The 14350-nt window shown below is 36.2% G+C and overlaps 1 long non-coding RNA gene across 14 annotated transcripts in view; it reads left to right on the top strand.

Annotated features, from left to right (window-relative positions):
- The first annotated feature begins 12980 nt into the window (after nt 1-12980).
- Nucleotides 12981-14350, top strand: part of LOC111897037 (uncharacterized) — a 4536-nt gene continuing 3166 nt past the window's right edge. For 2 of the 14 annotated variants that reach the window (XR_006185076.2, XR_006185075.2), the window contains exons 1-4: nt 12982-13293; nt 13420-13616; nt 13700-13763; nt 14225-14261. This is a non-coding gene — a long non-coding RNA (uncharacterized LOC111897037). Of the gene's footprint in view, nt 13294-13419; nt 13769-14224 lie in introns of all 14 variants that reach the window. The other 12 variants (XR_006185072.2, XR_006185073.2, XR_006185070.2 and 9 more) reach the window with 10 other exon arrangements.

The raw sequence follows: 14350 nt of genomic DNA, 5'->3' as shown, positions 1-14350 counted from the left end.
CATCTTTCACCAAGAACACCAAGAACACCATGTTTTCTGGCAGCAAACAGCTTCTGGCCACACACATGGCCGCACACACGTGCTGGCAGCACACCTGGCCGCACACACATATAGTGTGTATTTTGGCCATACACTCTCTTGTATAGCCTTATAACCCTTAATACAATCATATATGGTTGTAACACTTCAATATAAGTGTTTACTAGTCCCTAAGGTGGTCCCAATTCAATAATTAGTTGTTCATAACACTAATTTTATATATATATATATATATATATATATATATATATATATATATATATATATATCAATTATATGCTAAATAGGATTTGCGTGTGTACTCAAGTCACCACTTGGCACTTAGCAACTGATCCAACATTGTCATCAGAACCACTCACTATAGGTGATTTCATACCCCTTAATCAATGTTTTAAATGTTTTTAAATGTTTTATGGGGGATACAAGTAGAATCATGCTAGTTATTATATCAATCACATGTGATTGATAAGCAGCATTCAAATAATTGGCTACTCATTAGCCGTTTTACCAAACAGTTTCCTTCAAATGATTTTCGTAAACACTTCATATGTTTAAAACTCCTATTTAAACTGTACATTTTACTCTGTATGTTCCATTTCAAACTCATTTACGATTGTGCTTCAAATAAATGTTTATTTATACTTAAACTGTTTTATCAAACCTCTGCCTTCAAACCGTTTTATAGATTGACAAAAAGTCAATATTTTCTTAGATAATTATTATGTTCAAAGGTTTTACAAAACTTACTTTATACTTTTATATTATAAATTGCATGCCTATATATGTATAGTTATATGAGGAATGTTTAAAAGACTTAGGAAGGCTATCCACCCTATTTCCTTTTCGCGCTTGAGATGTGGTCTGGTGGGATATCGGGTACCCGTCCGAAGGTCGTTTAAATATTAGTTATATATCATGGGTAGATCTACGGTGACAAACCAAGTGCGAACCTTTGTATCTGTTGGATTAGTGTCTAAGCCCATAACTATAGTTGGTATATACTTGACCCGACCCGACATTGTCCATTTGGGTTGCATGGCATCATGCATTTGGATAGACTAAAATGAGAGAAATAACACTTAAGGTTTATTAATATATTATAAGTTCTAATATATTAATAAGATTATTTAATTAGTGTTGATCAAGAATTAATCTAGAATTAATTAAGTGATCAAAAGAAGATTAATTAAATATATGCGTTGATTGTGTAAATCATCCATACTTGTATAGTGAGCTAAGACTCCATGGATTATCAAGTTGGGCTAAAACCCATAGGATTCTCCATGGATGCTCCATGGTGTATTTGAACCCATGGATCCAAGGAAATGGAAAGCCATGACAATTAGGGTTTACCCTAATTGTAACAACTATATAAGCATCTTATTCTTGTGCAAAAATCGGCCACTATGTGTGTATGTAGAGGGCAAGCCGATTTCATGAAGTGTGCATTTTCTCTCAAGTTATTCCATGTGCATTTTGTGTTGTGTGAACCATTTGAGGTGTCACACATGGGGCACTAGACTCTTAAGCTCCATGAAATCAAGCTACATCAAAGAGGTATGTATTCTAACTTGTTATATTACTATGTATCAATGTTTTGGTATGCTAGTTAGGATAATACCTTGGATATTCATATTTGCATGTATAATAGAGAAAACATAGATCCAAGGTATTTAGGGTTGCATGTACACTTAGGAGTGTTAGAATGCACAAAAACCAGCAGTGGTATCAGAGCCTAGACTTGTTTTCAATTATAATTGATGCTATTTGCAAGAAAAATCGTTTTTTTTTGGAATCTGCCAGTTCACCACGAGGTGGTAAAATTTACCACGAGGTGGTAACTGTTTAGTGAATTTTTTTTAGTTTTTTGGCCTATTTTGGATTAGAATCATTACCACAAAGTGTTTTTGTTCATAAAACTTTATTTTGATCTTATGGTAATGTTTATTTTCATCCAAATAAATGATAATTGTCAAAGTTTCATGACTTGTTTTAGTTTATGTGATTAGTTAAGTTCTTGAAAATTGTTGATATGATTTATCTTCACTTATGAGTTTGATCTTGTTCATAGAAAAATTACTTGATTATTGTGTTAATTGGTAATTTGATCTTATTGGTTTTTATGAACTCCATAAGTTGTCCTCAAGTTATGGAAAATGAAGAATTTTTCTTTTAAAGTGTCATTAAAAGTCATAGGTTACAAAAATGAAGAGTCTTTTTTTCATAAAATAGTTTTTATGGATTTCAAAACTTGTCCTCAAGTTATGGATGTTCAAGAGTCTATTCATTAAAGTCTTTAAAACTTTAATTAAACTCATAAGTTATGAAAATCCAAGAGTTTTGAAAAGTTTCAATACTTGCCCTCAAGTTTTGGAATTTGTAAAGATTTGCTTATGAATGCTTTAATTCCAAATCAAACCCTAGAATTTTGAAAGTTTAAAATTCAACACTTATACTATTATTATAATTTTAATTATATAGATGTGTGTAAGATAAAGTCAATCTTACCATTAGTAGGCCTCATTCACGAAGCTGGTCTATATGGGGGTATAAGGTTACTGCCTATAAAATGGCAGTTTAATGAGTGTCCACTCTCACCCACCGCTTCCTTGACTAGTGGAGGGTCGTTAGCCGAACGGGTAGGAAAGGACTATAGTTCTCCCTTCATTAAAAGTATAATGATAAATACTAAGTAACTAAACACTTATAAATTCCCAATCTTAGTTACTTAGGAAAATGTGAAATAGGTGTTAACCCATGAAATTACGCTTTGTACCTTACCAAGTCGTTAGTGGAGCGTGTGTGGTTAACCGGCACACTAATAAGGACTAGTAAGAGTGGCGAAGGATAACTTGACTTTATTATAGATCGGTGGAGCGTGCATGGATATTCACACCTTGTTTGTGATCCTTGGCATCCCAGTCACAAACTTGAGAGGGCACAATCGAGATTCAAACATGCCATTGAAAGCTCAATGTATCTTAAAAGATCTAGGAGTTTCAAATCCAATTAAAACTTAATTATATTTTGTTTTTCATGGTGGAAATTGGTAAATCGTGATTTACCTACCTTCAACTATTTTATAGCTTGGATTACGGCATCCCTCTTCCGGTTATAAATAGGTTGTTGGATCCTAGCCTTAATATTTCATATTGGGTGTTATATTAAGGACTTTAAATCAACTAAACTTGAATTTCCCCCATTATAGATGTCTAGTTAAGACAACTATGGTCTTCCCAAATCTTTAGGAACAAGCTTTCCTATTGAAGATGATATCCCACATGACAATCAAGGTGAAAGATTAATCCCTTTGTTGTGCATTAATAGGACTGGATATCATGCTTCACTTCCTCCGCCTCCTCCAATTATTCTCCCTATCCCACAAGTTCAAATACTTGAAAAGTTCAAAGTCACTCAATCCTTATTGGCAAGCCGGGAGAGTCGGGTATCGATGTCTCGAGGTAGCTGGCTGTTGACTTTGTTCTTCAGTCACACCCTGATGACAGATCAAGACATGACCCTTAATGATCTTACCTATTTGCTTGATACTGCTAAATCAACAATGATTTGGAGCATTGGTAAAGCAAACTAGACTAGGAGATCAACTTTCCAAACCTATTTGGACATTGACAATGGAGACATTGGAAGTCCAGAAAAACTTTCTCTTCCCAATGGAAAGGGATTGGCCATGGTCAAGTCATTTGACCGATGGTAAAGAGAAAGGCTAAGTCTGAGACAATCAAGTGTACCATTTCCAAAGAGTCCATATGTTTCTTTTGCCAAAAGAAGGGGAATTGGTTGCGAAGCTGCCGAATTTACCTAAAAGTTCATAAGGATGGTAAAAGTAAAAAAGATTGACTTTTCTTCAGGTAAAAGTCCACTATTTAACTCTATTAAGTTCCTATTAGGAGATTCTTAAATCATGATGTAATTACATTTTGATGTTTTGGAGAATCAAAGGAAGCTTAAAGAAAGAGAATGCTAATTCTGACCGCGAAAATGGATTTCGATCGCATGGTTCGATGATCAAAGTTTTGAGCTGCTTCTTAAGAGTTATGATAGATTGCTTAAGGAATAGATAACAACATAGTTTTCATATGTATTTGCATTGTAAGGATAAGATATTTCCGCAAGTTTTAAAATAAAAGGAAAAAAATGAGTTTTGATTTATTTATTTTTAGTATCCTTACAATGACATTTGTGAAAAATTGTTGTTTATATGATTTCTTTGATAGCAATATTGGAAAATAGATTTGATTCTTTCATTTGTGGTAGTGTCATAATTTACCAAATAAGGAAATATTTTCATCACCTAAGTTTCAATTGGACCGAAACTTGGAATCATGAAAGTTGTATAGTATGATGAATAAGAATTTTCATCTTTGGAAAATTAAGACTAATTCCTTATTCACATGTATATGTGAGTCAAGTGAAGGACTAAATGATCGAGTACATTAGGTTGTGCGTTGGTCAAGTCCACCACAAAGGCTACTAAGATTATTCATTATAATTTACTAAAGTTTAGTAAATATGGTTATTCTTACAAGTTTAAGTGTAATTCTGAAACATTGGAAAGGTTTCAATGATTGGCAAAATGAATAAGAAGAATCAATTAAGGCAGGAAGATAAAAGTTTCTCCAATTTGAAGAGATGGGAGAGTGCTTGAGTATCTTGTTTTATGATTATCTTAGTGATTATGAAACCATATCACAATTGATCCTCTAAGGACACCTTAGTTCATTTGTTTGGCTAAGGAGAGGAATCATGAATTGTTGAAATGATTAAATCAAAAGATAAATCATACTTCGTTCCAAAATCAAATCTTAGATTCATACTCCAAGATTGAGCCTTGAGTGACATAATCTTAAGAAAGGTTTAAAACACCTGCCAAATGTAGAGTAAAATGTTTTCTTACTCTTGTACATTTGAAATTGGTAAGTTGTGATGTTTTGGAAAAGACAAAGACCAACTAAGACCAATTGTGAGAAATGTTTTTCCTTGATAAGAATCCGCACTAACTCTTAAATATTTGTTTTGTCGAGGTTTAGTTCTTGACAAAGAGAATTTTATATGTCAAGAGGACAGTGGGGGTCTTGAGATAGTTTCGAGAACTGATCAAGAGTATTGTTAATCACTAGCCCACAACTTAAGGTTTATAACCTATCGTGTTGACTTATTCTTGTTTATGTGCCATTCCAGTTAAAGTTGGCTATGCTTGTGAGTTCTATGAGTTCTCAATTGTTTGCATAACAACCTAGAAGCAATGGTAGGCCCTTGTGCTGCCGGGTGGCAAGAAAATGAGACTGGGCAAGTTCAGTCCATATGAGTTTGTACTTGTCACTGACCTTGTCTTGTGATTATGGTTATGACAAATTCACATGGATATGAACACTTACACCATAAAAATCTAAGTTTCATAAGGTTTCTATTTGATTCATGAAAATGATGGTGAGGAAATGCTTTCACTAAGTAGAATTTAAGTAGATAACAATTGTGATATTTGCATTCTCATGTCGTTAGTGGAGCGTGTGTGGTTAACCGACACACTAACTAGTGAGAATGGCAAAAGGTCTAAGCATTATGATTATGACATCCCTCTTCATAATTGTTTAGACACACATGTGAGCTATCTAAGGAAAAGTGTATGGTTTTGATAAAATCTTATCAAAGCATCTCGTATTAGAAATCTAAACTTTGGTAAGAGTGTCAACAAAGTATTGATTTCTAGAAGTCCAGTTGATTTCTGGGTACATGTAGAAGCTAGTGGGAGCATAAGTGTTATGCTAGTAAGATAATAATCATCATGTTAGTGGGAGCATGATTATTATGTTAAGTGTTGCATGTTAGCAATGTTAATTATAGAAAACAAAAGTTTCAATTCGGGTTTGAAAAGTTGTTTTGCTATAATTAAGGGATAAGATTTTATACTTCATTCCAATTCTACAAGCTTAGGTTGAGATTTTAGTCAACTTTAGTCAAAGATATATATGAATGTTATGCTGGAATGGTTCAACATAAGGAAATTCTATATATGTTGTGTTCTCAAAATTCGATTATGATTATGACATCCCTCTTCATAGTTCGAATTGTGAGAACATGGAAAATAAAAAGGAATAGAACCAGACATGACTAAAATGATTAAACAATTGTCGAGGACAATATGAGGTTTACCAAAGATTGGCTGATCGTGGACAATTGGAAGTATAATGTAAACTTTGGAAAGGACCATATTGACATATTCTGAAAAGAGGAAACTCTTGTTCAGAAGAGATAGTCAAAATGGTAACATGGAATTGTTTCCATAGGTGGAAGTTATTCTCTGAATCTGTGCTGGATTAAAAAACTTAATGCAAAGAAGGATGTTCAAAGGATTGTACTTTGAATTAGAGACTTCATTTCCATGGAATTGCTTTCCATTGGAATACTCTGTAATGTCTGTTGCCAAGTCTTTGTGACTTCTATGCATAGTCATTACAAGGGGATTATTGCATATACGTTTAGAATCTAACAGATTATAGTAGATGGCAAGAGTTTGGTATTCTTACATTTAGAATAAGGATTGGAATTTTGAAACAAACATCATTGAAATATTGTCAATTGATCTATTTCACAAAGAGAAGAACATATGCAAACATAGTGTGCATACTTAGAGTATGGCATAGCTATGGTTTGTATAAACATAGTATGCATGCTTGGTGCATGGCATGACTATTGTTTCAATTCAAGTATTAGGTTGATAAATCGAAACAATGAATAATGAGTAATCAATATGGTGCTTATATAAAAGGGTTTTTATTTACAGTCAAAGTGTTGAGGCCATACAAGATTAGTATTATTTCTATCTTTCACTTTGCATGTTTTGACTTCCAGAATAATTAGATCATTCTTCCCGAATGATTAAGTTATTCAAACCATCCACAGTCATTCATATGTTGGAAGTAGATATGAATCAAGACTGTCATGAATTTGGCTTGTATGATTTGTCTAATGTGCATTAGACATAGCAATGGTTGCTGCAACATTCATGGGTACTCATAAGGCCTAAGTATTGGATTCAACCCATGCTCATTTGGATTCACTTCATGGATTTTATCACGAGTGAATCGTGAGATGATAATATCTTATATTCTTCAAACCTAGAGATATGAGTTGCTGACTACGAGTTGGTGATACATTTATTGCACGAAAACAAATTGGTAACTCGATGTTATAAAACGTGCCTTTGTATATGATTCAACAAGTAGTCAGTACAAGCATATGAGTCGAAGTTTATCCATTCCTTTTACCCTTAATGGGATAAAAGCAATATTTGTGGGCCCCTCGATGATTTAGTGATGACACCCCTAAGTGCTTGGCTAAGCCTGGACTGATTTGATTTGTTCAATTTGTCGGTCATCATAAATCAGACATCGGGAAACAACAAATGGACAGAGAGAATTATTATAATCCATGTCTCAGTCCATATGATATCTAGAATGGACGAATATATGATCACATATCTAATGGACGCGTCATTGATTTGTTCAGAGTTCGGCAGCAGGTTTTAAGAGCTACGATTGATGGTCAGGTTGTAAAGGCATACTTGCAATAATAGTTATTAGACTTATCCAAGTGGGAGACTGCTGGATTAGTGTCTAAGTCCATAACTATAATTGGTATATACTTGACCCGACCCGACATGGTCCATTTGGGTTGCATGGCATCATGCATTTGGATAGACTAAAATGAGAGAAATAACACTTAAGGTTTATTAATATATATTATAAGTTCTAATATATTAATAAGATTATTTAAATAGTGTTGATCAAGAATTAATCTAGAATTACTTAAGTGATCAAAAGAAGACTAATTAAATATATGGGTTGATTGTGTAAATCATCCATACTTGTATAGTGGGCTAAGACTCCATGGATTATCAAGTTGGGCTAAAACCCATAGGATACTCCATGGTGTATTTGAAACCATGGATCCAAGGAAATGGAAAGCCATGACAATTAGGGTTTACCATAAATGAAATAGCTATATAAGCATCTTATTCTTGTGCAAAAATCGGCCACTATGTGTGTATGTAGAGGGCAAGCCAATTTCATGAAGTGTGTATTTTCTCTCAAGTTATTCCATGTGCATTTGGTATTGTGTGAACCATTTGAGGTGTCACACTTGGGGCACTGGGCTCTTAAGCTCCATGAAATCAAGCTACATCAAAGAGGTATGTATTCTAACTTGTTATATTACTATGTATCAATGTTTTGTCATGCTAGTTAGGATAATACCTTGGATACTCATATTTGCATGTATAATAGAGAAAACATAGATCCAAGGTATTTAGGGTTGCATGTACACTTAGGAGTGTTAGAATGCTCAAAACCCAACAGTATCATCTAGAGCATGCAAGCCCAAAAGTAGCTACGAAAGGAATATCATGCATTCCTTGCTCACATAGTCGATGTGAGCCGTGAAACAAAAGACCTAGAGGACATTCCAGTAGTGCATGGATTTCCCGACATCTTTCCAGAAGAACTACCAGGATTACCACCTCAACGCCAAGTCGAGTTCAGAATTGACTTAGTTCCAGGGGCTACCCCAGTAGCTAAATCGCACTATCGTTTAGCACCAGCTGAGATGCAGGAACTATCCAGTCAGCTTAACGAACTGCTTAGCAAGGGCTTTATTAGACCAAGCTTCTCACCTTGGGGAGCACCGGTCTTGTTCGTAAAGAAGAAAGACGGATCGTTCCGAATGTGCATCGATTACAGAGAACTAAACAAACTTAATGTAAAGAATCGCTACCCTCTAACTCGCATAGACGACTTGTTCGATCAGCTCCAAGGAATGAGCTACTTTTTAAAGATAGATCTGAGATCTGGATATCACCAGTTACGAGTGCTTGAGGATGATGTTCCCAAGACAGCCTTCCGAACTTGTTATGGGCACTACGAGTTTGTAGTGATGCCATTCAGATTGACTAATGCACCTGAAGTATTCATGGACTTAAAGAATAGGGTATGCCGTCCTTACTTGGATCAGTTCGTCGTTGTCTTCATTGATGACGTACTTATCTTCTCTCGTATTAAGGAAGAGCATAGTAAGCATCTACGTCAGATCTTGGAAACTTTACAATCATAGAAGCTTTACGCGAAGTTCTCAAAGTGCGAGTTTTGGATCCGAAGAGTCGAATTCTTGGGCCATGTTGTTAGTGAAGAGGGAATTCATGTGGACCCTTCCAAAATAAAGGCCATTGGGAACTGGTCAGCACCGAAGACGCCTAAGGAAATTCGTCAATTTCTATGCCTCGCTGGCTACTATCATAGGTTTATTCAAAATTTCTCTAGGATCGCAAAAACACTTACTGCATTGACCCAGAAAGGAGTGGCCTTTAACTGGGAAGAGAAACAAGAGAGGGCGTTCCAAACGCTGAAACAAGCCTTATGCAGCGCACCGATTCTATCCCTCCCAGAAGGGATAGAAGACTTCGTGGTTTATTGCGATGCATCAAACCAAGGGCTTGGCTGTGTTCTTATGCAACGAGGTAAGGTGATCGCCTATGCCTCAAGACAACTAAAGACACACGAGGTCAACTACACCACCCATGATCTTGAGTTAGGAGCAGTCGTGTTTGATCTGAAGATCTGGAGACACTACCTATATGGTACAAAAAGTACTATCTTTACAGACCACAAAAGCCTGCAACATATATTAAACCAGAAGGAGCTCAATATGAGACAACGACAGTGAGTCGAACTACTCAATGACTACGAATGCGAAATTCGTTATCATCCGAGAAAGGCCAACGTATTAGTAGATGCACTAAGTCGGAAAGAATATTCTGATCGTAAGGTCAAATCATTGACGATGACTATCCATTCGCATCTGTCCACACAAATCAAGGAGGCTCAGCTAGAAGCCTTGAAACCGGAAAATATGGTGGGTGAATCCTTGAGAGGGGTGGATAAAAACTTGGAAGTCAAGGGTGACGGAGTCTTATACCTCATGGATCGTATCTGGACACCGAAGCACAGTGGTTTCAGAGACTTGGTCATGTCCAAAGCGCACAACACTCGATATTCCGTCCACCTAGGTTCAAATAAGATGTATCTAGATCTCAAAAAGTTATACTGGTGGCCTAACATGAAAGTAGAGATCGCTACCTTCGTGAGTAAATGCCTTACTTGCGCCAAGGTTAAGGTCGAATACTAGAAACCCTCAGGTTTACTATAGCAACTGGAGATATTGGAATAGAAGTGGGAGCGAATCACGATGGACTTCATAACCAAGTTGCCCAAGACAACGGGTGGTCTCGATACCATTTGGGTGATCGTAGACAGGTTAACAAAGTCCGCACACTTCCTGCCTAACAAAGAGACTGACAAGATGGAGAAACTAACGAGAACATACATTAGGGAAATCGTACGACTGCATGGCATTCCTATATCCAATATCTTCGATAGATATAGTAGATTCACTTCAAGATTCTGGCAGTCGCTACAAAGTTCCCTAGGAACTAGGTTGGATATGAGTACAACTTACCATCCGCAGACCGACGGACAAAGTGAGAGGACTATTCAAACCTTGGAAGATATGTTGCGAGCCTGTGTGATAGACTTTGGAAAGGCATGGGATATTCATCTACCTCTTGTCGAGTTCTCTTACAATAATAGTTATCACACAAGCATAAAGGTTGCTCCATTTGAAGCCCTTTATGGCCAGAAGTGCAGATCCCTTCTGTGATGGGCTGAGGTGGGTGACACCCAGTTAGCTAGAGGACGAGTTCCTAACAACACTCTCACAAGTCCGGAAATCATATGGGAAACGACAAAGAAGATCGTTCAAATTCACGAACGATTGAAAGCCTCTAGAGACCGACAGAAAAGCTACGCAGACATACAAGGAAACCTTTGGAATTCCAAGTTGGTGACCGCGTCCTATTGAAGGTCTCACCCTGGAAGGGCTTGATACGCTTCGGAAAGCGTGGAAAGCTAAATCCAAGATACATAGGGCCTTTCGAGATTATTGCCAAAATCGACCCTGTAGCTTACAAACTCAAACTACCTCACGAACTTAGTAACGTACATTCTACTTTCCACGTCTCGAACTTGAAATAGTGCCTATCCGATGAGACTCTTGTAATCCCACTCGACGAGATTGAGATCGAGAGAGCCTCAACTTCGTGGAAGAACCAGTAGAGATCATGGACCGAGAGGTCAAGTGAACGAAGAAAAGCCGCATCCCCATCGTGAAGGTTCGTTGAAATGCCAAGAGAGGATCTGAATTCACTTCGGAGCACGAGGACCAAATGAAACTGAAATATCCTCACCTTTTCGCTTAATTATTTGTAATTGCTTAAACTCTAATTTCGGGACGAAATTCCCTCTAACAGGGGAATGATGTGACAAGCCGAAATTTCTCCCCGGTATAAGCCATTTAATTCAATCAATTTCAGACTCATTTCTGCTATCTTTTAGCATTGTTTTGGGTGTGTTTGAGTGTTCTAAGCTTAAGTACAATCAAGGTTGGGTTAAGGGATGAGTTGGCAAGGTCATAAATTTGCATTTCGGGCCATACACTCCTTCAGGAGGAGTGTACGGCCGTACACCCCCTCTTGGCCGTACACTCTCCCCTATATAAGAGGTACTCAGCCATTTTTCAACACTTTACACACTCCCAAGCCTAGATTTCGGATTCTCTCTCAACTATCATCACATTTTACACCAAGATCTTCAAAAATGTAAGTACTTCCCACCTTGATTTGTTTCTACATTGCTTTATCTAGTGGTGAATCGATGTTTCATCTTTGGCTAGATCTTCATCTTTCACCAAGAACACACACTAGTTCTTGGTGGCTGTGAACCCTCAACAAGCTTTCAAATCATAAGTAACTGCTTCTTATGTTTGTTATCTACTAGAAATACTTGTTTTTCGCCTTGAAATCGACCAACTTAGCATGAACATGAAGGGTGTACTGGTTTATGGCCCAATGAGGTGTGTACGGCCATACAAGGGTGTACGGCCGTACACTCATGGGCCGTACACCCATGGCCGTACACACCTTTGTGTGGCCGTAAACCTCCCTCACTCAATCACATATGATTTTAACACTTAGTTTCAAGTGCTTCCAAGTCCCTAGGGTGGTTTCCTATCATAACTAGTGGTGATATACCTTAATTTGATACATATATGTGTTATTACATGCTAAATGGGGTTTGTTTGTGTTAGAGACTTCACTTGACACTCAACATCCCACATCGATCTTTCATTCAAACCACTCACTTCAGGTGAGTTCGTACCCATGAAATCAACCTTTAACTATTTTAAATGCTTGTAATGGGGGGGGGGGGGGGGATACAAGTTGAACACAATTAAATATGTGTTAGTATAAACATTCGTATACTTGTTAAATATCTCATTTCAAAACTAATTTTCAAACCACTTTAACAACATTGTTAGACCTTATTGTAAAACTCTTTTTAACTAATTTTGAACTCTTTATCAAACCCTTTTACTTTCAAAACAATATTCATTTATGTAGTGGTGTATAAGTATGTTTTGATGGACTTAGGACTATTGTTGATAACCTTGACTCCTGTTTCTTATTTGGTTATGGGCTTAGGGTAGGATGCACTAGTCCGACTGTCGATTAACTCATAATTATACATGCAAAATATGTATAGAAATATAAAATTTTATCTTTAAAAAGTATATTTAACTCAATTGTTCTAGCTCCTTTCTATAAGTCGAAGACATACTAAACCTACTAATAAACTATAATAGGTATAGTTTAGATAACATATACATATACCTATACATATACATATACATATACAAGAACATATACATATACAAGGACAGGAAATAACATATACATATACATATATACAAGGACAGGAAATAACATATACATATACAAGGACAGGAAATAACATATACATATACATATATACAAGTACCGAAAGAACATGATAACTAGAATGTGAAATACCACTTCATGATGCGAGCGGACATTGTGTGTATACACTCAGCCGTAGCTGTCATTCCAAGAGCACCACAGTCAAACCACCGCTTGAGGAAAACCTAGGGGACAGGGGTTTGTAGCTGAAGTGGGGTTCTTCTTCATTATCTATCTTCGACAGCTTCTTCTATCATCCACTGGCCTTTCGCCTTTCTTGACAGAAAGTTCGACTTCATCAGGTCCTAAAATTGGGATGGACCGATGGAGAGGAAATCCTTTCCCCCTTCGAGAGAAAGATCGACTTCAACGTATGACAGCTTCCTCTATTTTTACATATATTGGTTCTTTGATTGTTTTTTTAGTCCTATGCTTATCTAGAAACGGTACCTGTATTATGATATTTGATTTTCATTGTTTTATGCACTTTGATTTAGGAAGGATCAAAGTTTGTGCATTGGCGGGGCAAATCTAGGGTTCATTTGTTTCGATTGACTTTCTTATCAAAAAACCTAACAAACAATTTGGAAGGTCAAAATCTTCGTTTCCAGATTGCAAGAACAAGTCGCGACTAAGTTCTTTCATTTCAGACCTTTGAGTTTTTGGAGTTTATGAGAGAAGATCCAAATGGAGGGTACTATTATCTGTAGTTAATACCCAACATCAATTTCTTTTAGCATACTCATTTGCATCTGTTGTTATTTTTTCACTTAACAGCTCATAGAGGAGTAGAAACCTGGAAAATTTAAGACTTTCAGCTACTTCTTTTGCCCAAATCAGAGTATGGTATATTCTTCATGGGTGATTCATACGTTGTGTTTCCTATAATAATGATTTCTAAATGACCAGTGTCATAAAATTTGTTGTTCAGTCTATTCTAATTTCATCATTTAACCTTATTAGATATAACTTGGTATCTTGAGAACATGAGGTACTAAATTTTTGTATCAATCATGTTTTTAAGTGTTTTTGACTTTTTTCTTTAACTGAAAGGGCACTCTTCATTATTTTCATGATTTCATAGATGCAGCAAAGTTTCATGGTATAAGTCTATTTGGATTTCAACAAATCTCTCACTTTCCAAACTTACGACTGATTTATGTTTTCCCTTCTGTTCATATTAAGTTTATTGATCGGATATGGCTATTAAACCCTAACCTTCATTCTTTCAGTCGCTTGTCTTTTGCTTCTTTTGATTTAAATCAATATGGCTTAAAATTTGTTATTTGACTTTTTTTTTAGGCTTCAAAGAATACGGATTGCCACTTCAAAGAATACGGTAAAACAGTCATTTACTCTAAACAAAAGGGTGAAATGGTCGCTTCTTCACATAAATAGTAATATTTTTTTTTCAATAGATGGCTTTCT

The sequence above is a fragment of the Lactuca sativa genome, chromosome 7 (assembly GCF_002870075.4).
Source record: "Lactuca sativa cultivar Salinas chromosome 7, Lsat_Salinas_v11, whole genome shotgun sequence".
Taxonomy (NCBI): Eukaryota; Viridiplantae; Streptophyta; class Magnoliopsida; order Asterales; family Asteraceae; genus Lactuca; species Lactuca sativa.
The sequence above is the reverse complement of the archived record's forward strand: the minus strand, read 5'-3'. Positions and strand labels throughout refer to the sequence as shown.